General features: G+C 45.6%; 1 protein-coding gene across 5 annotated transcripts in view; it reads left to right on the plus strand.

Moving 5' to 3' along the window:
* The first annotated feature begins 2,958 nt into the window (after positions 1-2,958).
* Positions 2,959-26,039, plus strand: part of Dab1 (DAB1, reelin adaptor protein) — a 1,103,453-nt gene continuing 1,080,372 nt past the window's right edge. For all 5 annotated transcript variants that reach the window (XM_026782357.1, XM_026782360.1, XM_026782361.1 and 2 more), the window contains exon 1: positions 2,959-3,168. The gene's annotated coding sequence lies outside the window, so the exon portion shown is untranslated. The remainder of the gene's footprint in view (positions 3,169-26,039) is intronic.

The following is a 26,039-nucleotide window of genomic DNA, read 5'->3' on the forward strand; positions in this document are numbered from 1 at the left end:
TCTCTCTCTCTCTCTCTCTCTCTCTCTCTCTCTCTCTCTCTCTCTACTGAGATACATTCTTGCCCAACTTTTCAGCCTTTAAAAAATTGAGGCAGAGTCTCACAATGTACTAGGATAGTCTTTGAACATATCAGCCTCTTGCTTCTGTCTCTGGTGTATCTGGGTTTACAGCCCCAAGCCCCACAACCAGCAGGATCAGTTATTCTGTTTTACAACACGGTAGGGGTAAGGTTTAAGTTCATTTCTAAGACTGTAAAGCCTTTAAGATCTCTTCTGAATTTCAACAGCTTAAGTTTGGGGCTTGGAGAAAGTTGAAGAGAAGTGTAATGTATTGAACTGGATACGTGGGAGGGATGGACTGCTTAGAAATCCTAAATTCTGGACCGCAGTTATATAACTCCACTAGGACTAAAGACATCTAACAGTTTCAGACCTGAGAGGAAGGGAGTCAGGTCCCAGCGCTGTGACTTCTCCTAACTGGCTGTGCTCCTTTCTCTGCCATAGGGCACAGTATTATGTGTTTTACCTCCTTGAGTTTTAGTGGCATGCTACAGGAGATCCTGTGGGTTTTGGAAACTGCTGTGGTCACTTATGTAAGGGACTGATCATGTTTCTCAGATAATCTCTTAGCTTTCCGTTGCTAAGAGAGAACAGCCTACCTGTTTTCCTCTCCTGTCATCTCTGGCTTTACGAACACCCCCCGCCCAGGCCCCTTTTCTGTTTATTTTTATAGCTGAGAGCTTCATATGATGATGTCTTGTATGCTTCAAGCTAGATGAGTGTAGCCAACAGGAAAACATTAGAAGCATCTAAACAAAATGAAAATCTGTTTTGTGCTTGAGAAGATGGCAGAAGGGTTCAGGGACCAGTGTTGTGAATGTAAGCATCTCCACATACCTGAGAGAGACATCTGGACTCCATGGATTTTCCTCTCTTGGTTTGGAACATGACAATTCCAGGACAGGCTATCCCTAGATGGAGATAGAGGGGCTGTGAGGTACGCGGGAGGCTCCTGGGGACCCAAAGTAAGGAGATCATAAAGATGGAATTAACAGTCATTTAGTCTCTTGGATGCACCTCCCTTGTACCACTTTATCAGCACAATGAGTTTATGAGAATAATTATCATTGCATCTTTTGGTTGAGAAAAAAGATATTCAGAGAGTGGTTTGGGGTGACTCATGTTCAGGCTCCCTGAATTTCTCATCAGTGTCTCTTTCTCCCAGTTGCTAGTTGTAGTGAGGGAAGTTGCTGTGGTTATGGAAGCTAGGGGATGAAGAGGGACTTTTACCCAGTGCTGCAGGAACCTCTTACTGATTGCTCTTCCAATGTGTCTGCCCAAACCCCTCCAGTTCGCCTTCTGCAGAGCAGCCAGAGTGAACTTCTACCAATAAACCCCACAGTAAACACCCCAACCCTCACAACCCTAACCCCAGTTTAGAATCTGACAACCTACTGACCTCTATCGAGGTCAGCCTCCCTCGCAGGTGGAACTTCCCACTTCATATCATGCCACTAGGTCATTCCTCTTTCTGCTTCTAGCTACAGGTGTGCCCTCCTCTACCTTACATGTATTTGGCTCCTTCCTCCACCTGGGCATTTGCCCCTGCTGTTTCCTCTACCCTGAACACGAGATCCTGATCTGATAGGACTTGCGTTCACTGCTATGATCTAAGGTCTTTGCCTCAGTGTTCCAGCTTTTGTTGTTTATTGTGATAAGACCCTGACCAAAATCAACGTGGGGGTGTAACTTCATCTTACAGGTTACAGTTTGTCACTGAGTCAGAGCAGTGCCTGGAGATGGGAATAGACCACAGAGGAACTCCGCCTACTGGCTTGCTCAGCTTGCTTTTGTAAAAACCCAAGACCACCTGCCCAGAAGTAGCAGTCCTCACAGAGGGCTGGGAACTCCCCCCTTAACCATCAATCAAGAATATGCCCAACAGGCGTGTCCACAGGCCAGTGTGATGGTGGCATCTCCTCAGTTGAGGGTCTTTCTTCCCAGGTAACTCAAGTTCGTGTCAAGTGAACAAAAACTAAGCAGCACTGGTCATTTCATATTGCTCCTTGCAGTCTATTTTAATTAGGGTAATTATTACTGCTCAATGATTTCTTCCTGATTTGCCCTCTTTCTGTGTCTTTACTACGGAAGACAATCCAAGGCAAGCTCTACCCTATTCTATAAAATAGAAGCTGGCATAAGACAGAGGCAAACTCGTGGCAAATATTTACTGAGTGAATTGTGAATTGTTGCTGACTTTTTTTTTTTTTTTTTTTACGGAAGGGCAGGCTTTCATTGGGAGAAGGAAGGAAAAGCTTTGTTTGGGGCGCTCCACTTTGTGCTTATTTTGGTTGTTCTCACCGCAACCTTACAGGAAAACTCATCTGATTCCCATTTTAGAGATGAAGCAACACGGACTCAAACATTTGGCAATTTGCTAAGGTCTCACAGCTGCAAGTGGACGCCTCTCCTGCCTGCTTCACTGCCTACAAACAAGCCTGCTCCCGAGGTGTGCAATCATGAGGGTGCATCTGCAGCACTAAGATCCTGTGGGAAGACACTCCTTGGGAAGATCCAAACAGCCAGCTGGGAATGAGTTGCCATAATAAATCACTGTTGCTTGTCCTAAAGCCCAGACCTTCTTGGGAGCAGACACAGAACGCCTGAGCAGAGAGCTGTTGGGAGACCAGGGATGGTTATAGGAGGTGCTGTTGTTGTCTAGGAGGGAGTCTGGGAGTGGCGAGTGGGTACTGAGGTCCTGTCCCCTTAACAGAGTCCATACTGTGGCCAGGTCCAGCCAAATCACTGCTGCCAGCCCCAGCTCCAGCGTTAGGTGGCGAAATGCTGAAGGGCTCTCCTATTCGGGGGAATTCGGTAGTGATGTATAAGGTATGAAAGATGTAGCCTGCAGAGAGCCGGCACTATCGCTACTGCTGCTGCTGCTGCTGCCACGGCTCCCGCCGCCGCCACTACTGCTGCCAGCAGAGCTGCTGGGAGTGAGCCTCCCTTCTCCCAGATACCCAGCTCCGTGGCATCTCCCGCTCCTTGGCCCCGCACGGACCTCTCCGCCCTAGGGAACAAAAGCAGAGTCCGGACGCCCTGTTCTGCAACCATAGGATGATGAGTCTAGAGGGCTGAGCTGGAAGTGTGGTCCTCAGCGGCTGGAAGGTAGGAGAAGGTGTTGCGCCCGGTGGCCGCGGCGTGGAAGGCTGGGGTGGGCGCGTCAGGGCAAGGGTGGCCACAGGCGTCCTGCAGGGTGGTGGTCCGCAGCGCCGCGGCCGCGATGCCCACTGCGGGCCGGGAGGCGCGTTCCCGCAGCCACGAGGGAGCCCCTGCGTGGGGACTGGAGGCGGAGGAAAAGTCTGATGCCCAAAGCCGTGTGGCGTTGCCTGCGGAAGAGCTTCCCGCAGCACTTGGACTTGGTGGCGCGTTCCTCCGCCGCGCAAAGCGGCCAGGCGGCGGCCGCAGTGTGCGCAAAGTTTTGGGTAGCGCGCAAAGGCGCAGATGAGGGCCGCGCACAGAGGAGCAAGTTGTGGTCAGAAAGCCGGGGGCGACCCTTAGGACCACTCGGGGGGGATTTGCCTGAGAAGGGGACAAGTGCATTCGGCTCCCCTCCAGCACCGAGGAGACAGGGTTGACGCGCAGTCATTTAACCCTTCGGTCCCCAGAGAAAACAACTTCATTCCTGTTGGAGCCTGCCGGACTCTGGCAGTTTAGAGGCTCCTGGTTAGGTCCTCCTATGGTCGTGCGCATTTCCCTACTCGTGTCGTGGCGTTCTCTTTTCATTTCTGGCCACTTCGATTTAGCTGGCTGGGGGTCTTTCCCTAGGTCTGTATTTTTTACCCCTTGGACCATTGCATACATGTTTTCCCATCTCCGTGTTAGCCTGACTCCTGGATGCTGCTTTGAAAAATGAGATGATTAATCAATTAGGTTAGTGGCCAATTAGGCATAACCTTGTAGAAAAATAATTATGCCGGGCTCTTTGGGCTTTCCATTGGTGATGAGGCAGGAATCGAGCCCAGGTGCAGGAGCTGTTCCCAAAAGATAGGACTGATGGGGCGTGGGGGAGGGTTTCTGGAATTTAAGATTAAGAGGATTCAAATATGCGCTGGTGACCGAGATGGTGGGGGATTGAAGAAGTAGGGTGTATGTGTGTTTTAGTTTTTGCTAAGGAAATTAACCCTTGACAGCGCAGTCTGGGTGGACTTTGCAGGCAGCATGGAGTATCTAACCGCTTGGAGGAAAGGTGTGTCCCCTTGCCTGCCTGACCCGCCACCACACACACATACAAACCTCCAAGGGGCTCCCTCTGTGAATTGCACCTCCTCGCAGTGGCGTTGCTATGCTTCGAGAAGCTGAGTTTAGAGGATTGCATCTTAGTTTCATGTAGGAAGAATCGTGGCGTTGCAGACGGAGCTTTCTGTGCACTGCCTAGCAGAACACACATCTCCCCCGACTGTGCTAAATAAAGCCATTATTAAATGGGTGCAAAAGGGAGGCAATCTGTTTCCAGGGCTGGGAAGTTCTGCTGCATAGCAAGGCTTTTTTCCCCCTTTTCTTTTTTGGAACCACTGGTGGGGTTTGGCACTGCAGTATTACAATACAGCCATATTAAAAAGGTCTTCAGAGCGTAGAGCCCTCCACTGCTGCAGCCTTCTCCCTGCACACTTCCCCATCACATCTCCTTTGCAGGGTGCATGCAGTGCATTCCAAAGGCACCGTGAGCCTTTTAAACTCCTTTTTTGTGCTGAGATTAAGCTGCTGCTATCTATTTAGACACCTGAATATAAGGCAGTAGAATCCTGTTCCCAAGGCAAAAACCTGGAGGTGTTTCCTCGGACAGACAAGGTTTTGCAACAGGTCTTACCTTTGAGATTTCCGGTAATGGGATCCCTTTGGGTTTCATGGTCTCAGAGCCCCCATCTCTACCCGTGATCTGATTGGGGTTTGGACCAAGTGGTCTCTGCAATGCCTGCAGTGCTGACAGGAGCTGGTTCTGAATTTTATGGCTTTTTTTTTTTCCCCTTGCTGTGCTGGGTGGGAGGAATAGCTGGGCAGTGCAATGTGGCGCTAGAGCCAGATCCTTCCCAGTGCAGAGGGAGGGAGCTGGCTGGGGCTGCTTAGCAAATAGGAATTACCCATTTAGAAGAGTACCTGGTGATATTGGTGTCCAGGGGGCAACTGCCAGCCATATGTTGCTCTTCTTTTCTTCAAAATGAGTGGCTTCAAAAACAGTGCTTGCTGTTTGCTAAGGGTTTTTTTCTCCCCTTAGAAGCTCAACTCAGCCAGTTGCTTTGCAGTGACTATATTTGTTGTAGATTCTAGTGCTAGCCAAGACCTTGCTCTTTTACTAAAATAGACTACTTCCCCCCCCCCATTTTATAGCAGGAAGAGATATGGGAAGAGAACAATGAGAGAGGAAGAGGAAGACAGAAAGGGGTGGTGGTGGAATGGTGAGAAATGAAGATACAGAGACAGAGAAAGCCAAGATTTCAGATAAAGTCAGAGAGCGGGGAAAGAAAAAAGAGTGATGGGGCGGAGGAAAGGGATGTGGAGGGGATTCAGGGGACAGGGACAGAAAACAATAACATTAGCACCAAGAGAAAGAACAGTGCTCAGATGAAGCAAGTCCTGTCCTACCATTTGGCTTGGGAAAAAAAAAAGTGAGAGAAGACCTTAAGCTGCCCAAGAGTTGTTCCAGAGAGGCTGCTGCCTGCCACGCACCTTTGATAAGATCAGACAGTTACTAAATGAGTGTTGAATCGCAGAGAGCCTGCTAGTCCATCTCACATCCTCTCGTCCTTGCCTGGGGTCCCCCGTTGGTGCAGTGGGGTTGGGACTGCTGTTTACAGGGTAGTGCTGCTGCACCCAGTGGAGAGCTTGCTTTTGGCTGGATCAAGAGAGGCTGAGCAGCTAATGATTTGAAAGAGGAGTCCTTTTGTTTGGGCATCTTTCTTCCATGGAATGGACAACTTTTTTTTTTGTGTGTGTACTATTTATTTAACCTTAGGGAAATAAAGTGAAGGATAGTGAGGTAATAGAAAAATAAGTCAGCCATTTCTCTTCTCCGACCTCCTAACCCCCATGCAGGCATTACTTAGGCTTCCCAGCTAATCTTCTGCCCTCTGGAACAGGCCCATCTGCAGCTGATATGATCTTTCTAAAACATGCCTTTGATCACATTTCTTCCCAGATCAAAACCAAAAAGGGCACACCACTGCCCAGAGCATATTATTCAAATTCCTGACCACAGACATCAAGGGCTTTCACTGGTTGGCCTCCCTCCCTCCCTCCCTCCCAGTGTTTCACACATGCATTTCAATAATACACCCCATGACTTGCACCCAGTACTGTACCCCCTCATACCAATGCATACAGAATCACACAAATCACAACTTACACATACATACAGTAATGCTAACATAAGCATACAGCCTGGCATACATCCCAACATACATACACAGACACACATGCTGTCACACACATATGCACATGCTTCATTCATCTCACATATGCACACCCAAGGTATCCTTACAGCATCACACACTCTTGTATATATACATAATCTTGCTGACAAATATACACATAGTATATTATTCACACATTTACAAGTGTGCTTATAAATAGATAAGCTCATGCACACACACAAGCAGTATCACAAACTTTCACATATATACACAGTCTATTTATACCAATACATCAAATCACACATATCCAAAACCATATCCCTATTTGCTTCCTAGCCGTGCCAACACAGACTTGTACGCATGCACAAGTACACACAGGCACAGCTGTATTGCATCCCTCACACACTGATGCAGGCCACACTTACATCCAGCTGTGTCTGCATATGCATTGTATCCTATTGGCATTCTACGTGTACTGGTACCTTTGCCATTTTACCCATTGGAAACCACCGTGTTGTTCTTCAGTCTAGGGAGCTGAACTCATCACTCAAGGGCCATCTTACAAGGAATATCACACAAAGACCCTTGTCTTTCATGGAGCTCCTCTTCCCTCTGTTCTTGTCACACACATCTTTTGAAGTAGGTATCAGGAGTTTCCAGGATCTATATATTCCAACAGACTGTACATTCCTTCAAAGCAAGGGGCAGTTCATTTTCCTTCCAGGGCATACCACAAGCGATTAGCACAGGCATGATTACAGTTTAGTGACCACTTTATTTAGGAGCTTCTAAAGGATGGTCAGAGCCCTTAACATTATCCCATTGTTCCTTATTTTCTCTACCCCCTTCCTCCCTCCCTCCTTCCCCCCCTCTCTCTCTGCCCAGTACTCCCTCCCTCCTTCCCCCCCTCTCTCTCTGCCCACTCTCCCTCTACTCTTTCTGTAAAGAGCATTACTCTGAGACCTTCTTGCTATTCTAGAACTCACTACAGACCTTAAGCTGGCCTTAAGCTCACAGCATTCCTCCTGATTCTGCCTCCTGAGTGTTGGGTTTATGGGCATGAGCCCCAACACCGGTTCTTATTTTCTCTTGCTTTAATTTTTTTGTTTACAAAATAATAAAAATTTTCAAACATTCAAATGATACACTACCATTTAAGATAAATAAAACAATCCCTCCCTTGATTGTTTAAATACATACTGTCTATGTTAAACATACATTGCTAAACATTTGTGCTGCTTCTCGGACTTAATGCCATGTTTTCCTAACTAGATTGTATCTGTGGACCATGGAGTACAGGCAGGCACACACATGCTCCTTAAGGCAGAAGATGCACATGTAGGTGATGCCCAGCAGCTGTGGGAAATATGAGCACTGCAAGCCACTGGCATCATTTGAAACGACGAGACAATAATATGAACTGAGTTTATTTTAAAATGTTCACTGAATAGCCCCATTAAGTGCACCATCACTATGTGATGACACCACAATCCTTACTTTTACAGAAGAACACTAGGCTTCAAGAGGCCAGAAAGAAAAAGGACGGTTGAAACTCAGACCTTCATTTTACTGTCTATCTGCTTTCTATTTCACTCCATAAAGATCTGAGAGCATCAGATATAAGCACTATAGTTTTATGCACCCAGTATTTTCTCAGAACATGAAAGTTTAGAGTCTCCTAGCCCAAGCCTTCAGTTACTTTTCCAGTTGGTGTGGTGGTTTGGATGAGAATGGCTCTCATAGGCTCATATATTGAATAGTTGGTCTCTAATTGGTAGATCTGTTTGGGAAGGATTAGGAGGTGTGGCCTTGTTGGAAGAGTTATGTCACCAGGGATGGGCATAAGGTTTGAAAGCCCATGACATATCCAGCTAGCTCCTTTTCTCTGCCTCATGCTTATGGAACAGGATGTCAGCTCTCAGCTACTGCTTCAGCACCATGTTTGCTTGCCTGCCTGCTGTCTTGTTCCTCTTATGATGGTCGTGGACTTGCCCTCTGAACCTATAAACCCTCAATATACTTTTTTATAAGTTTTCTTGGCTATTGTACCTCTTCACAGCTATTGAAAAGTAAATAAAACAGGTGTCAATTTCTTTCTACAGAAAAAAATGTCTGTCTCACATACATTAGTCAAGCCTCTAGAGACAGTAGAAGGTAGAGTCCTAGCCCAGGTACTTGAGCTCATGGGTCATTGTGTATCCTTACATGTAAGAGCTGATCCTAGAAAGGAGTAAAACCTGTTGCTTTTAGTTGTGTACCGTGAGTCAGTGGTTTGCACAAAGGGTGGCTATAGACATTCCTACTGAAAAGGGGTGGGCCTTACTGTCACCCATGTCTGGAGACTAAAGCACTAGAAGGGTTAACATTTTCTGTAATAATTTTGTTAAGTGAGCCTTCTATCCCCTGGTTCTACTCAACTACATGTTAAGGTATTATTTTAATTAGAACCATATGGCTTGAGACTCTGGGGAATAGTTGTTGATGTGACTTCTGGTCCTATAGGATGGCTGAAAACTATGAATTTGAATAATTTGTTAGTGTTGCAGTAGTTACTGCAGGCCATAAGAGAGTGGATTTGATATTTGACTTTTGGGTAGGGTAATGCACTAGAATTCTACTTATTCACTTACTGCCGGCTTCCTGTAAGTCAGACACGTGGTTGAACTTGCATCCACCATTCTCGCATTCTATCCTCGTATTAATCCTGTGAATAGTGTTATGGTCTTCACTTTATCCTCAGTTAAATGGTGCCAACATGGCAATGATGAAGTCTTTGCTGCGATTCTAACCAAGGAGCAGAGACATTGAGTCCCTTGTCCTGGATCGTGGTGCATGAAGAGCCTACATCCAGCTTAAGCCCTTTGGACCCAGGAAACGGTGCTTTTCCCACTGTGCTGAGTTGCGTCTGGATTGCTGTTGCTAACCACCTGGCATATTAGAGCATAGCCTTGCAGACCCTTCTGTCCAAGAGCTCCATTTAAGAGGAAAAAACATTTATTATGTGCAAGGTTTTGCTCTCTAGGCTTCAGATGTGTAAACTTGGTTTATCTTCAAATTCCACCTGGAAAGAACATAAGATGCCAACCATTGGAGCTGGGATTTAAAATAAGTGACTTGTACTCCTCACTGATCAGTTATACAAGATTCTGGGAGCTCTGTGAAATACTACAGTTTCTAAGCATTTGGAACTACCTCTGGCATCATTATTAGCACCATTGTTACCACCACCACCATTATCATTACGACCGCTGCCACCAACACCAACTTATCATCATCATCACCATCATCATCATCATCATCACCATCACCATCATTAGCATAATCATCACCATCAGCATCATCACCATCACCATCAGCATCACCATCATCATCATCATCACCATCATCATCATCATCATCACCATCACCATCAGCATCATTAGCATAATCATCACCATCAGCATCATCACCATCACCATCAGCATCACCATCATCACCATCATCATCAGCATCATTAGCATCAGCATCATCAGCATCAGCATCAATATCATCATCACCATCAGCATCAGGATCAGCATCAGCATCATAAGTATCATCAGCATTGTCAGTAGCAGCAGCAGCAATAACATCAGTAGCATCAGCATCATCATCAGCATCATCAACATCATCAGTAGCAGCGGCAGGAGCAGTACTAGCAACACCAACAGCACTATTGCTGATGGTTTAACAAAAGCTGTCTCTACTGAGATGTTTTATCTTTCTTTTTTTGGGGGGGGGATTTTTGAGACAGAGTTTCTCCGTAGCTTTTGGTTCCTGTCTTGGAACTAGCTCTTGTAGACCAGGCTGGCCTCGAACTCAGAGATCCACCTGCCTCTGCCTCCCGAGTGCTGGGATTAAAGGCGTGCGCCACCACCGCCCAGCGAGATGTTTTATCTTTTGCTTTATGGTACTTCCCATGCTATTCCATTATATCAAAACAATCTTATATTTTTCTACTAGGAGACTAAGTCTTATGAGGTTCTAGAAGGCTGGGAGTCTCATCTCTACTAAGACTAGGATTGGGATTGTGACCCTGTAGTAGGTCTGGTGTTAATGTCAGTTCTCAGTTCCTTTCTCTGGGATTTCCTCACTGGTGCCTGTTGCTGCTCTTTTGTTGTTGTTGTGTGTTTTGTTTTGTTTTGTGTTTTTTTGAGATAGGTTTTCTCTGTGTAACAGCTCTAGATATCCTGGAACTTGTCATGTAGACCAGGCTGGCTTCACAGAGATCTGCCTGCCTCTGACTTCTGAGTGTTGGGATTAAAGATGTGCACCACCACCACCCAGTTGTTGCTGCTCTTAACATCCAGCTAAGCATGAAATCCTGAACACTTTCTTATATTTTTTTTTATCATCTCAATGTTCAGTGGGACTACTGTCTAAAAAGTTATAGTATTGCATTTTACTAACTGAGTTTTCCTCCTGTCTTTTCCTCCTATTGAGCTGTCAGCTATATGAAATGCTGCCTGATGTTTTGTTTATCGCTTTCAATTCCTTAGAAATATAATAATGACATTACCTGCCATGTGTTCTAATAGAGAGATGGGGATAGGTAAACTGGGTCCTTTGTGTTCTGAAGCCTGGGACAGAGAGTGAAAGACACCTTGTGTCAGAGAGAAGAGCTTTTCTCGGGTTGGCATCAGCTGCAGAGGACCACAGTGTGTCACTTTTTGGTTTGCACAAGGAAGAGATATTATTATCTTCTTATTGGTGACAGTGCAAGAATACTATATTATTAAAAAAGACTCCCCAAATAGCCACATTGCAAAAAACAGGTGACCTGGTGACATCAGATAACATTTTAATTTACCTGTCAAAGCACATGTTCCTATTAAACGAGTGTGAATATTAAAAAATTCATTTGTATTTATTGGCTTTTAATAAATAAAGGCATCCCTTTTCTGAAATGAGCTCTGAGCCACAGGTCTTAGACTTCTTTAGTTAACATGCAAAATGCGGCAGCTTTGTGTTTCAAAATGTCCCCTGCCCCTGCTGGAGTTTAGATCTTTTGGTGACATTTTTTTCCAAGCAAATATTTACAGGGAAGTTGGAAACCAACAGGAAGGAGGGTTTAAAATGAAAATGTCACCAAACTGAAGTTTATATCTGAGTATAACACATGGTGCCACCATGGACAGGGTCCTAAGCTCTCAAAATATGTGTCCATTTGTGGAGCCAGCTAACGGCCACACTGCTTTCGTTTGTCAATGATAAGTAAAGATAATTTTGTAAATGCATTATGATGACCACATCTATTGCAGCTGTTGGTCTACTGCAGACACAACTTCCGCTGTTTGCTTCCGAATTTTGAACTTTTTGCTGTCTCTAAGGCAGAACGCCTCCATAATCCCTGAATTCTTTTTCCCCAAACACCTTACTTATACGGTTTCTCCTGCCTGCAGCAACTCTTTTCACACTTCCTTTGTATGGCCTGGTCACTTACTTCTGAGGTCAGCTACCTCGGCCTGCTGTCACTCTTCTGACTGAGGTACACCAATCTTGAACACCACTGATATGGGTGGTTTTGTTTCTTTATCATTTTATAACAGATAAATGATAGAGTTTAGTTATAAAAATGAAGTCTAGAAAAATAAGATGTTGGTAAAAATCCAATCAAATTACAGTCCTTTGTGTTATCTATCATTTTGTGATTCTTCTGATTTATGTGCACGTATGTGTACATGCACACATAAATCGCATCTGTTTGTATATTTAATTTTATAGTATTTTATCTTGGACATCTACTTTCTAATAGATTTTTGATTGTTTACAAATTAACTTAATGACCTAAATTTTCTTCTACTATCATTTATACATATGTGTATTCAAACACAGACAAACACACCACACACATACACATAGACAGGCAGACAGATACACACACGAAGCAGCCTTTTTTGAGTAAGTTGGTATGGATACACTGCTGTTGTCAATGACTATATACTTTTTAAAAGAACAAATATGCCACAGCTTTTTCTGCCATTTCCTTGCTGACATGAAATTAATTTTGCTCACAGATTTTTATAAATGATGCTAAAATTGCCAGCCTTGTACATTTACTGTTTCTATTGTTGCTGTAACTTGTATGAGTAGATGCCCCAAAGTAATTTCCCTCAGTGGAAGGATTGGTCTCTCTTAAAGTATAGTAGATGGTGCCATGTAACTTTCCAAGGAACACATTAACTCACGTTTCCTTCCCGTGTACAGAGTAACCTTTCCCACTCTTGCTGGCAGCAAGCACGATCATTCTTTTTCTTGAGCCTCACAGGCAATGGGGTGGTATTGCGTTGCTCCCCTGCTTTGTATTTTCTAGGTGTTTGATAGGCAGGAGCATCTTTTCATATTCATTATGAGACTTGGAGTACCTCATTCATCATCTTTGCCCAGCGTTTCTCTGGGTTAGGTATGTCTCATTTCATCAAAACACCTTTTATATGGTGGATGGTGATATTCCTTTTCATTTATCTATATCACATCCATTTCCCCCACATAGAGGCGTGATCCAAGTTATAATGATCTCTTTGTTTGTGTCTAAACCAGACTAGGCATTTCCCGACAGTAGCGATGACTAGACCCACAGTCAGGGTGTATAATTCATCTCTAGGTCATTACCTCTAGGCAAGGCCTGAAGAAGTGGAGCTAGAAAACACATGACTATAAACATTGACCATGCATGGGCTACCCAAATATATTTCATCTAACTATGATCTGTGTGGAATAATTTTTGTGCATGGTGTCACATGGACTGAGATATTTCAAATAAGCAAAGTTTCAAGATGACTAATGTTCTGAAAATACTTATAAATGAATTACTTCCATGCTTTCCAAAATAGAATGATTCAGAAATATCGTTGTGAACATCCGTTATTACGCTGAGCTTACACTCGATATGCTTATAGGCTATTTTGAGACACAAGATTGTTCGCCTCTAAATAAGAGAAGCCCCAGACATCTGACCTCGTAGATTTTAAAATTATATTTTTATGTGTGGATTGGTTCTTCTCATATCCATGGTTTATGTTTCCATGTCTTCCTTTTTACTGTCGGATTGTGTTTCTTGTCTTGGTATTGTCAGCTGATCTAGTTTTATGTTCAGTGCTCTTGTATTTCAATCTGTATTAGCTATAGCTGTGAATTAATATAATCAGGAATTATGCCATTTGAAAGAGCGGTAGGTGATGAGTTCATAGCCGCCAGGTTTGGCTTGAGTGTCATTTCCCTGTCTGAAGAGTGTTGCTTTCCAGTAGAGATGTAACTTTTGTTGCACTGTTAGTTTTTTCCTTGCAACTGTATTCTGTTAAAGTGAAACTCCTTGATATGGTGACATGCCATCTCCATGAATTAGCACATCGGTCCAATTGCTTATAGCCAAGGCCCTAAACAAAGTGTTTCAAAGGTGTCTTTATAATGATAGTCATGCATTTGTCAGTTTTGTACATGTCTGAGCCCACAAGGAGGCTGTGAACCAGGAAGTCATAGGTTCCAACCCCTTAACTGGATGATTCCTCATCCCTCGGGTACCAGCTATCTTCATGGTCCAAGATGTGACATCACCATGTCCTCATTCTGGCCAGACGGTAGGAATGGATAAACGGAGCAGAAGAGGAGCTCCCATGTATTTTAAGGACACGGCCGGGAGTCACACCTACAAGTTAGTCTTGCATTCTCATTCCTAACAGAAGAGAGACTAAGGATTATTGTTTTTATTTTGAGTGGATTTATGCCAGAATGGAGCTTCCATTTTTGGAAGATGAGGAGAACGGGTATTGGTAGACACAGCAAGCAGTCCCTCTGACTCTTCTCATCCTGGTGTCCTCTCAGTTTGCTTGAAAGTCTGCCAGAGTTTGTGTGCAAGGCAGACATCGCCCACTTCCTCTGCGCCCACCCCCTGCTATGTGAAGGCTGAGAGAGAGTCCTGCTGCAAGAACAGCTTGGTTTCCAGTCTTTCCCTCCTTGTTCTAATAATGAAAAATACAAGAAAAGATTTGAAGTAACCAATAATTCAAGGTTTGAGGACCCTTTGGACTTCTTGGCTGTTTTTTTTTTTCCTGTGATTTAGTCCATGTTGTCCTGTCTAATTTTTTATGATTCTACTCAAGGTTAGCTGTCCTTAGTTTTTGCTTAACTCCCATTTCCAGCTATAAGAGGTTCGGGTGTGGAGGCCACATGCTTTACACATAGGTGTGTTGGGACAACTTGCTGAGTGTCAAGAGGGACATCAACCCCCCGTGAACGACACAAGTGGGTTTGAGGGCTTGTGAATCTGACTGTTTTTTATGACGGGTCCCCAGATAATCAATAGATTGCATCATCTTCCGCCTGAAGTCTCTGCACCCCACAGGCTCCTATTGCCTGATTAGTACAAAAGCAAACCTCCCCTTACTCTGGGCTGGCTCTGGAATTGAGTTTGCTTTAGCCACGTGGCTGATTACAACTGCTCTCTCTGTTTGCAAAGTAGAATGGCATTTGTTTTCCTTTTGAAAGGGGAAGGAGGCTTCCAGGGAAGATGTGTAAAAGTATTCTTTTTCTCTCCAACTTAAATATTAAATAAGAGGTGAGCCCGACTTAGTCAAAGATGAAATCACAAGTCTTATTGCTCTTAAAGTTGATCAGAACATTTAGGTTGTGTAGCTTCTGGCATTTTCTAAATTAGTCTAAGCTGATGGGGACAGTTCATCTTGTCCCTTTTGGAGTGTACAGTTGGCCTTTCATGGAACACTGAGAGCCCTACTCGGACTTAAAGGTAGAAACTCATCATACCCTGAGATTTTTGGGGGGTTGAAGACAATACTATTTCTAGGGACAGGGTGGGGGGAGTTCTTCATCCAAGCTGCTCTGAGGTTACTCTGTGCACCAATATTTGCTCGCTTAGAACCCATCTCTCAAACCTCATGGAAGCATGTCAACTAATGTTTCTGGATACTCCATGGTCATGGGGGCTCTGCATAAAAATAAAATGAGCACAAATTTAGGGCAGGCATGACCCTGCCTGAGCCTAGAGCATAGCTGCTCTTCCACATTTGTTGGCTGTTTTTGATTTTACCAGAAGAGCAAATCACCCCTTTCCTTTGATAGGAGAGGCTGGAAGGGCTGTGAGCTTGCTACGCCCCCTAGAGAGTAGAGTGGAACTGTGGAGTGAATGTTTCTTTAGAACATCGCACACTTGCTCAGAAAACCCCAGAAGCCGCTTTAGCCTTCAAGATGAGCTCCAAACTCCTTGGCCTGACAGATATCCATTCAAGCCCCATTTTCTCAATCTCATTTCTCTCCGGTGTTCTCTTTGCCTACCACCCAGCTCTCTCTCTCTTCTGCACTGTTGAGAAGACCATTGCCCATAACTATGCTCTGCTGTCCTTCCTGTCTCTGTACCTGCTGCCCTCTACACCCCCCCCCCCGCCACCCCACAGCAGAGTGCTGGTCCCTGCCCTTCATTTTTCATTTGACAAAGTTTTACCTCCTCTTCCAGACTGAGGCATCATTTCCTTCGAGAAGCCCTTTGTGCTCCCTTCCACAAGGCCCGAAGCCCCCAGCCATCTCTTCATGTCTACCCTTGCCGTGATCTTTGGTCTCTCTGACTACCTGAGTTATGAGAGCTTCCTCAAGTTGCACTGTCTTGATCTTTGTATCCTAGCAGCTAGGAAAATGTCTAGGATATAGTGGTTATGCAAATGAGTACAAGGGTCCTGGTGAGGGCCACAGTCCTTAAAGTGACCATGTGACCTTGTCACCATGTCACTGTACAACCACTGCCAAGTTAAACATCACAGGATTATTTTTCAAAGGGCCAATAAAATAATACATGTGAGGTACTCCAATGAAATACAGAGGAAAGAAAGTTGGCTATTTTGGTCATACTGGGATTATTGTTATTATTGCTGTTGACCAATCTATGGTGATGATCCTTTGGCCACTTCTTGAGGAGGGGGGTGGGAAGTGGTGATTGAAGATATTTCTAGCATACTTCAAAGTGTTTTGAAACCACCAGTGCCTTGAAGAACGAAAAGTAAGAAACTGACAGAAGTCCCTACCAGGCAAACTCACCCCTGGAAAAGCCCAACAGCGGTGAAGGAGTATGCCTCCTGGCATCAGGCTTTGGCGACTGTATTGTCACTCGAATTTCACTAACAACCTTGCCTTCCTTACAACCTTCTCTCTGCCCTAAAACTTCTCTTTAGAAAGAGAAAGAGAACATGACACTGAGGTGACCCAGTGTCAGGACTGCAGTGAAGCTCAGGCATTTCCCAAGGTCCCCTTGGAAGCCCATGTCCTGCTGTGCTCTCTTTCCATGTGTGATGTTAGGACAGTGGTAGCTTCCAACTGATGTTGGGAACCAGCTTGGAAGGTGGCAAATGTCTTCCCTGTGCCAAATTCCCAGCAGAGAGCGTCTTACAGAGAGTAGCCGGCTTTCCACAGAATACCTTCTCTCTCTTCTCCCCGTGGCTCCTTGCTTATTTTACTATGTTCAATTCAGTGCACAGTGATTGCTCCCCTACTGTGTGGGGGGAACACTACTGACTCTCATGTGCATGTTTCTCCCTTCCTACCAGCCTTTCTGCCTTACGTCCATTTATAACCCAAAGCAGCCCGGTGTCTGGCATCTACTGTCTTAAAGAGACACCACCATATTTTTATTATTACTTTTGCATAAATAGTCTTCATTATCAGAGGTTGAATTGTAGATGGTGGAAGAGGGAGAAATTGTGAAAATCTCTCTCTCTCTCTGTGTGTGTGTGTGTCGGGGACCAGCAGCAAGCAAGCTAATTGTGCTGTTTAATATGTCTGGTTTTCTACTCTTAATATACTGTGATCAAAAATGAAACAACTCCCTTAACCAAACAAACATAGCAGGAAGATTAAAAAGTCTGGGTTTGGAATGCAGAGGTTTGACTTGAACCATGGCCATGGTGATGGGTTTGTGTGACGCTGGCCTCAAGCTTCCAATTCCCTAGCATTGGCCCCACCCCCAACAACCAGGTGCTTTTCAGTAAGGTGGGGAAGCTGCTTCTCTTCTCTCGTGCTGTTTGAAGTTGTTGTAAAGAGATGGTGGGTGGAGACCTATGCTATAGTCTAGGAGGGCCGTGTGCACACCCATAAACGCCTGTGACTGCTAATGTTCATCTTGATTGCAACATTATTCTCACATTGCTTTTGCCTTCTGGCTTGGTTGAAAGAGACACTACCTTTCAGTTCTCTTCCTGAAGCCATCCCGGGCTCTCTTGAGCTGGGAGGTGCTGGGCATCTCCCCTGTGTCTTGCTTGTCTTGCACAGGGCCCTATCTGAGCAGGATGTTTTATCTGCTGGGCTGAAAGGAGGCCATTTGTCCCCTGCTAAATGAGGTGTTGCTCTGTGCCTCTGCCCCTCAGCACCTGGGGCTACATTCATGGGAGAATCCAACCGTGGCTTTCAGGAGTGTCCCTGGAAAGTTTATTAGGAGAAAGTGCTTCTTGGCGGCTTGTGCCCTCCCCCTGTAGCCTCCTCCCTCAGTGGCACCAGCTCATTAGTCAGAACAGGGCAGGTATGTGCGGGTAGGAGGGCAGGTCGCAGGCAGAGGGGCAAGCATAGGCCTCTCCAAAGTCCAACAGTGGCCTCTGCCTCCAGAGGCTTCTCATCGACAGGTGGCCAATTAACTTTAATTGGCTGCCTCTGGCTGCACGTGACTGGGCCCTCACTAACCTTGGAGCTGCGACTTCCTCCCTTCCCTAGGCTGCTGGGCCGCCCTTAGCCCGTGGTCAGCAGAGTGGAACCCTCTCAGAGGGGCTCTTTGGGCCCTGCTCACCACCAGTGGCCTGCTTGTGCGAGACCAGGACCCAACCTCTATCCGACTGTGGTCTCTGAGTCTGCACGTTCTCCAGGCAGCCCTTGACTTGAGTGCCTGGTAGGTTAGGGGGTTTAGAGGACTAAAAAGCCTGCTGGGTTATAACATCCAGATACCAGTCCTTTCAGTTCTGGATCTTGTAGTGTATCATCTGTACAGGATTGTGTCAAAAGTGCAGGAGAGAAGCTACTACTTCATCTCTTTGTCCCCTAAATCCCCATCCCACTACAGGAAGACAAAACGAACAAAGATGGGGGCCAGGCTGAATATGCAGGCTTCTGACTAAGAGGGTGTGTGTCTGCCCCTGTATTGGGTAACTTTGTTTCCTTTTTTTCACCCTTAGAGATCAGGTAGCCGGGAAGAGATGAATTTGCAAGGGTCTTGAATTGGGATGCTCCCATGGCTGGGGCTTGAACGCTGTATTCAAACAGCGGTTCTGTCCTTGACAGAGTGGCTAACATTTCACCCCTTCGCCTTTCAGTTCCCAGCACTGTACAGCAAGGATGATAGCCCCTGGATCTACTCCACAGCCTGCTGATGGGTATTAAACAAAATGAGCACTGACTCAGAGTAGTGCTTCATTAAATATTCCCTAATTAGCATTTTAAATTTGCACCAAACTCCACCCAGGCGCAGGTGGAGGTAGGAAGGCAGGATGTGGCTGACTCATCCAGAGGGCTGAGTGTTCCTTACACCGCTATTTGAAGACAGCGTAAGAGATGAGATTGAATCTTCATCTTTCTGTTCTTCTGGGGTCCAGATGAGTCAAACCATCCCATACTTCGGTTTCAAACAAATGGATGCCTACCTTTCTCTGGTTTCCCTTGTCCATTTTCCCAGGACTTGAACTTAGAGAGTCCAAGAACCCCAGAGGTTTGAGCTGAATGAATGTCACCTCCCGTGTTTGCCTCAGGAGGAAGTCCCATCCTGTGACATGGTTCTGCTTTGAGGACTGGGTCTAGCCTCTGTGTGCCTCGTTCTTGGGTCCCCCTAGCCTTGGCAGTCCTGGTTTGTTGAGTGAATGTTAGTGAGCGACTTGAGCCCTTGCAGCTTTCCAGAGCTGTGTAAGACACAAGGGCCAAAGGACAGGTGCTGTGTTAGATCAGAGGTCCATTCCTTCTGCGGCCACCTGCCCTTTGCCCTGGCCACCCTTGCTCTTCTCTTGATGGCTGAGCACACTTCCCCCTGGGCTGGCACTTATACCACAGATGACAGTTTTCCATGCAGTGTGGAGTTTCGTCTTCATAGGTCTGTCTCTGTTCTCCCCCAGTACCCCACAAACGCCCTCTATGCCATCTGTCAAAAAAAGTATCCCACACTGAATCCTTGTGTGAGATGTAGGGGTAAGGGTGGGAATGGAGGCCGGGGGTGGGGAACATGCACTAGAGCCCTTCAGCTGTTGCCAGCACTCTTGTAGGCGGCACGGAATCAATGAGGTTTTAGTTAACGAGAGAATGACTGTGTCCAGGCTGAACCTATGGCAGGGAGGCAGGTGGGTATGAGTTCCGGGACCCGCTTGCTCCCAAGCCAGGCATCTCTGAGAGCCCCGGCTCTGCTGCTGGTTACCATCGAGCCCGGCCTTTATTTTTCTCATCATGTTTAAAACCCACCAGTCGCCCAATAGTATAATTTCCTAAATGGTTTCATTTCAGCTCTGCTAATTGAAGAAAGCTGAGCTCTCTTTGAAGGCTTACTTTGTGTGTGGCTGTCACTGGTGAGTGTCGAGGCTGACTGTCAATCACTGACAATAGCTTGCCGTTTGGGAATAATTTAAGTTTAGGTCTTTCTTTCACTCAGGCATTCATCCTCTGTTATATGTTTTCATACTGAGCTGAGAACAATCTGGGGTGAGAAGCTGTCACGTATTCGGAGAGCTAAAATGGAGAGTTCCTTTAAAATTTCAAATGTCTGTGGTCCAGCGCTTAGTGCAACATGGGAAGGCGATCCCAGATTGAGGAGTGAGACTTTCTGGACTTTGGATTTGAACCTTAAGTATCTGGGGGACCTTCATCAAGTTTTTCATGACCTGAGCCTCTTTCTATAGACCATGAGAAAGGTACTTGAGTGCTTTGAGTTGGAGACCATAATGGGAGTCCGGGAGAAGGCAAGCCCTCTGGAGTCTCCAGTTCACCCACGGGGTATGGTAGGCACCTGCTGCTCCTGCAGTGTTTGTAGGGTTTCCGAGGTGGTCTCTGGGTAGCCAAGTAACTCTTGGTGAAGACTCCAGCCTTGGGTGCTTCATACATTGTCTTAGACACTAAGTAAATCACAGGCACCCAGAATTCCTTCAGTGTCAGCTGGGGATATGTTTTGCTGTGCCTGGGCTATTTTTCCTCAACTGCACATAAACTCTCCAGCTCTTTATCTGAGAGGAGGGAACTTCAATTGAGAAAATGTTTCCAAAGACCAGTCCTTGTTGTAGGGTATTTTCTTGACCAATCATTGGAAGGACCTTGGGCAGGCAGACCTGAGACTTATAAGAAGATAAACTGAGTAAGATATGGGGAACAAGACAGTGAGTAAGCAGTGTTCCTTTGTGGTCTCTGTTCTAGGTCCTGTCTTAAGGTTCCTGCCTTGCGCTCTGCCCTGACTTCCCTCAGGGACTGACTGTGACCTGGAAGCTGAAAGGAGCCCTTTCTTCCCCAAATTGTTTTTTGGTCATTGTCTTAGTTACGGTTATTGTTTCTGGAATGGAACATGGTAACCACAAACAACTTGGGGAGGAACATGTTTATTGTTCTTACGCTTCCACATCACAGTTCATTATCAAAGGAAGTCAGGACAGGAGCTCAATCAGGCAGGAACCTGGAGGTGGGAGCTGATGTAGAGAACATGTGGTGTGGTTCTTTACTGGCTTGCTTCTCATGGTTTGCTCAACCTGCTTTCTTATAGAACCCAGGGCCAACAGCCCAGGATGGCACCACCCACAACGAGTTGGGTCCTTCCACATCAATCACTATTAATAAAATGCCATACATGTTTGCCTACAGCCTGATCTTACGGAGGCCTTCTCTCAATTGAGGATCCTTCCTCCGTTGACTCTAACTTGTGGCAAGTTGACATAAAACTAGCCATGGCGTTTTATGGCAGCAATAGAAATCCTAAGACACTTGGTCATCAGGTTGTTACAGACACTGAAATAATATGAACTGAAAATTCAGTCTTCTGTGTTCCCTTCCTTCTCCTGTCTCTCCTCATCCTTTTCTTCTTTTTCCCTTCTCTTCCCCACTCTTGCCTTTTTCACTGGTGGGAGGATTAAACCCTGGGCCAGGTGAGCTCTGTCTACATTTCATTATACTTAATTTACATTAGGAGAACAGGAAAAAGAGAGGTGCTTATGAAACACTTCTTTCTCTGTGTCCTATTAAGAAGGGGTGAATCAATATTGACATCGTGTTTTCAATGGCACTGCCCCACAACTGCATTTGCTGAGAAAGTATTTACGTATTGAGCATCTACTGTGTGATATAGAATTCTAGGCTCTGGGACTGCACTGAGAAGTATCTTCTTGGATACTGTTTGCATCTCTGTGGGAGAGATGGGCAGTGAATGAATAAATGATGTAATGCCATCAATAGCTAGTAAATGGTAAGAGAAATAAAGCAGGATAAGAGGCAAAATCCTAGCCCATCTGTCAATGGTCAGAGAGGGCTATATAGGGAGACAATATTTCACCATGGCCCCATGATTGCTGTTCCATGCTGTTCCCTGCTTTTTATTTCCATTCGACAGCAAGCTTGTCCCCATAAAAACCCTTCACACCTGCCCTGCTCTAAACATATTTCCTGTCCACCCTGGGAGGCATTTTCTCCTCTGTGCTTGGCACTGCCTGTCTCTTAGTACTTTTCTTTCAGTGTCTTCTCCCTTAAACCTGAGCTCTCCAGGGCCACAAGCTGTTCTTCCATTGAGCTTCAGTGCCAAGCAGGGTGTTAGGCACTCAGTGAATTCATTAGCGGTGCCTGGAGGGAGAAAAAGAGCGAGGCAGCCATTGATTCAGATGCCACCCTATTGTGACCGACTTTGGAAAGCACAAGGCAGCCATGGCCTGGTCCCAGGGAAGGCCACCCCATCACAAGGTGCTGCACTTTCAGAGCTAGGGCCCCTCGTCTCATGAGCTGTACTGCCCGAAGTGTGAGGGATGTCACCCCAGTTTAGTGGCAGTTCCCCTCTGCGCATTCTCTTCTCAGACATCATTTTTACCTCCAGTTGCTCTGTGACATCAAGAAGGCTACTACTTAGTGGATTCCATATTTATTTAATTTTTTTTTGAAATAAGAAGAACTCAAACTGATGTTTTGGGTTTTTTTCTTTTTTCTTTTTTTTGTTTTGATCACAGGCTTGTCTAAAGTCATTAGTGAAAGGTACCAATGTCAATTAGTTTATAGTAGAAGGAATGATGCCACACAGAATACGTTTCAAGGAAGAGTATGCACTTAGATTCAGGTCAGCTTTGGTCTGATTTCATACTCTGCCACTCGCAGGTCTTTTAAGCTGTTATTGCTCACCTCGATCTCAGTCTTTTTATCTATAACATGGAATCATGGCTGTCCTAGAGATAGATCTAGAAGTTGTCCAAATGGTCCATGCTCAAATTTGAAATTTGGGATCCTACACTCCGCCTATTTCCACTTGATTACTTTTAAATCAGGACCCTGGAGGGTGTGGTCTGGATACTCTTAAATAAACAAGATCAGCATTTTGCTGTGCAGAGAAAGCTCTGCTTCAAACCTTGCAGTAATGCAACTACCATAGTCATTATTATAGCCGCACTGACCACACAGAGGCATGGTTCTGTATCCTATGCCTCCTGCTTGCTTCATGTCCCTGTTGCCTGGCTTTGCATACTCTTTAATACCTTGTCCAGCCTGGTCCTGCCATGCCCTCTCTCACATGTAGACCGCAGCAAGGTGTCTTGAGACTTGAATTTCTTGTCTGTCTATCATCTGTGTATGGAGAGTCTTAGTCACAAGTCACAGTTATGTTCTCTTGCTGGTCTGAAAGCTCATTATTTTCCAGAGAGCCCTCCTCTGTTTTGCTTGTAATATCTAACCTTTAAATAAAACTATTCCCAGAGGGTGGAGGGATTGGGATGGAGTTGAAAGAGCAGCTCCGTGTTGTATTTCTAGTACCATTTTGCTGGCTTTGTGATCTTGACTAATTTACTTACTGGCTCCAGACTTGGTTGCTCCATTTATACAATGGAAACACAACAACAAAGATAACCAGCACAGACTCTGACCATGCACTGGGCACTTTATAAGTGTTGGCAAGTTATGCATTCATTAGCGCACCACAATCCCATGAAGTTGCTGCTGTACTCATTCCCAAGGGAAAGCTGGGGACACACTGACCCAGACAAGCTGGGTAACTTTTTCAAGATCACATAGTTAAGCAGACACACAGGGAGAATCCCAGCTCAGTCTGTCTGAGTCATCATTTTATCTATCTCATCACACCCACAAACATGACGCTGCAGTTCCTGAGATGCTGTGTGGTCTAGAGAGACCAAATAAAGTGTGGGGGGCATCATAGGTATCCGATCGATATTAATATTATTATGTTACACCCCCTACAAACTCAGTGCAGCCTCAGTTTAATAAACACTCACTTGGTTGCTGCATTTGGCCATGTGTTTACTGCTGATAAAGCAGCAGATCTCAAGACCAGGTATTTATCTGGAGCGGTTGTCTTCCTGCAGACTTAAGCTGTCACGTGTAATACCCTCGGCCCTTGTGGAGAATCCCTGTTGGGAGGGCGCCACTTTGACCTTTGAATAGATTCTTTGTTAATGGTCAAGCCTTTGGAGGGGGCTTGCTAGCCAAAAGCCAGTGCTTCAATAAGAATCTGGGCTTTGTCATAGATCGTAGAGGAGGGTCCTTTCTGAGCACGGGAGAGGGAAAGCAGGGGTTAGCTCTGCAATTTTCTCTGGCTCCAGACACAAATATCCCACCTGCTCCTAAGCCTCAAGAGATATGGGGATTGGTGGTGACCCCCAGCCTGGCTGTTGATTACACACAGAGCTAGGAGCAATTTTTAAAGTCTCCTCGCCATTTTGCTCTCTCTTTAAAAATTAAATGCCCAGTGTGTTACTTTATTCCCAGATCTGCTGGCCTTTGACAGAACAGCTCGGAAGCAAGCCTGTTCGGTGACTTCCTGACCGGGATTGTTTTTAGGGGTGAGAAAGACCATGGGCAGGAAGGTGACCTCGTTTCTCTTGTCAACTTAATGAAAAAGAAACAAAGGCATCAGTCTTGCTGCCTGTACTCCACAGAGAGAGGACTATGGGTAAGATGCAGGAGCAACAGATTCTGGCATGGAATCCAATCTCAGGAAGGTAGGCCGGTGGCTGAGCCAACCTAGGGGGAACCAGTGAACCCTGATTTGGGCGCTTGGAGGTCTGTGTTCCTATTTTAGGTCCTCTACTGTTGTGTGACACTGTTGACCCTTTTGGAGGTTGTAGATCTCATGTTTAACATGTAGGCAGTGTAACGGAACGGTGAAAAGTAAACTTTGGTGTGATTCCTTTGTGGTACCACTTATTGCCTGGGTAGTTCTGACAACTCCTTTGGGGTTCACACAAACGTTGGGTGGTCAGGCCTTGCCTCATCCCCCGTTTGTGCCATTATTCTCCGCTTTCTTGCTTGGCCACTGTTTGTGTTCTATTTTGAGATTCAGAACTAATGTCCCTTTGAATGACAGTCTTCCCTGATGTCCCCTGCTCATGGAGACACCTACTCTCTATGGCCACATCACCCCCAATGGTCCTCCGTGTCACTGAGCATGGCTTCTGTCAAGACCCAGGTCCCATTGCCCTGCCTACCAGATGGTCTCTAGATGCTCATGGGTGGGTTGAACGCACCTGTTCTCAGCTCAGAAATTCTATGCTTCTAGGTTTATTTGCTATTGTGGGCAGCTAATTTCCAAAACAGACATAAAAGACACTGTTTTCTTCTTTTCAGAAATAGTAATAATTACACTCCTTTACGCTCATGTAGAAATTCACACTTGACAAAACATTTCTCACATTTATCTCCTTGTACCGACTATCCAGCAGCTCATCAGCATTCAAATTTCAGAACAGTTCAAGGCTGCTGCTGGATCTCATCCAGCTCCTAGAAGCAGCTCAGGTAATGCAGCCTCGTAGTCCTCTGCAGTGCCAAGGGCTGCACGCCCCTACCTGCCATCCCACCTGAGTTTTCCTAAACTAATGCCGTATTCTCTGCAGTGCCAAGGGCTGCTTGCCCCTATACACCATGCCACCAAGGCTTTCCTAAACTAATGCCCTACCCCCTGCACTGCCAAGAGCTGCTTACCCCATACACCAACCCACCAGGGCTTTCCAACACCCATGCCATGTTAGTTTCTTTTCATCGCTATGCCATATTTAGCAGAAGCAACTCATGGGAAGAGAGACATATTTTGGCTCATGGTTTCAGGGGACTTAAGTCCATTATGGTGGAGGATGTTCAGTCCATGTCAGTGGGAATGCAAGGTAACTGGCTATTTTCTGCTCAGCCAGAAGCGAAGAGATCTGAGCTGGAGCCAGAAGTAGGAGTGGATTTCGAGGCCTGCTCCTTGTGATTCACCTCCTCCAGCTCAGCCCTGTAAGTGAAATCTATCACTTCTCTAAACAGCATTACGAGTTGGGTACCTGGTTCAGGAACAAATCTGTGAGGAACATTTCATGTTCAAACAATAACATACATTGAGCTCCGAGGAATTCTAGACCCCAGCTAATGAACCAAGTCCTCTGATCCTGGCATGCCTTCGCCTCAGGGTCACCCTCATTCTGAGGAGGC

This window comes from Microtus ochrogaster, chromosome 10 (genome assembly GCF_000317375.1).
Source record: "Microtus ochrogaster isolate Prairie Vole_2 chromosome 10, MicOch1.0, whole genome shotgun sequence".
Lineage (NCBI taxonomy): Eukaryota > Metazoa > Chordata > Mammalia > Rodentia > Cricetidae > Microtus > Microtus ochrogaster.